Below are 750 nucleotides of genomic sequence, written 5' to 3'. Positions count from 1 at the left end.
GTACCATGAACAACCCCCACCCCTTTCGCCTCGCAACAACTATCAACACCACCACACATCGCGAAAGTCACCACCATGCTGCCACTACCATCACATGCAATGTACTGCGCCCTATTGTACACAATACTTCACCACATCCGCATGCGCACACATTCAACCATCGCACTCACATCATTATGACTGTGAAAACCCAAGACTAGCTAACCAAGGGGGTTAAATTGGTTATAGCAACTTTTTTGAAAAATAATTTTAAGTATACAATTAATGCTCACTTAAATGTAGCGATTAATTAAATATTCATAAATATGAAAATGAACGAAGACTTAGATAAATTCACGAGTAATAAATAAAAACAAAGATAAGTAAAAGGAAAGAGAAGTCAAATGATATGATGGAGGTTCGATCTAATGCAATGATCTACGTCCCCCGTTATCAAGTTCTCCGTCACGAGCAAGGCTTTTTTTTACTATATTGATTGACTTATGGTGTGCAATCCAACTTTTTTACAATGCTTTTGGTGATTTACAACCAAGGACCACCGTTTCTTAACAATGTTGAAATTTTCGGAATTTCAACTCGACTCACAAGTTTGAAAATAAGGAGTATACAAGTAAAGACTTCTCTTGCAATGAATGATATAATTGAAGTTGAGTACAACAAGATAAAATGGCTAACACCTTAGTAGATACCAATGATTGAAACTCAAGTGTTAGATAAGAAAAACTTTAATAAAAATGATTTTCAAATGTT

The sequence above is a fragment of the Olea europaea genome, chromosome 19 (assembly GCF_002742605.1).
Source record: "Olea europaea var. sylvestris chromosome 19, O_europaea_v1, whole genome shotgun sequence".
NCBI lineage: Eukaryota > Viridiplantae > Streptophyta > Magnoliopsida > Lamiales > Oleaceae > Olea > Olea europaea.
This window is presented reverse-complemented; position numbering follows the sequence as displayed.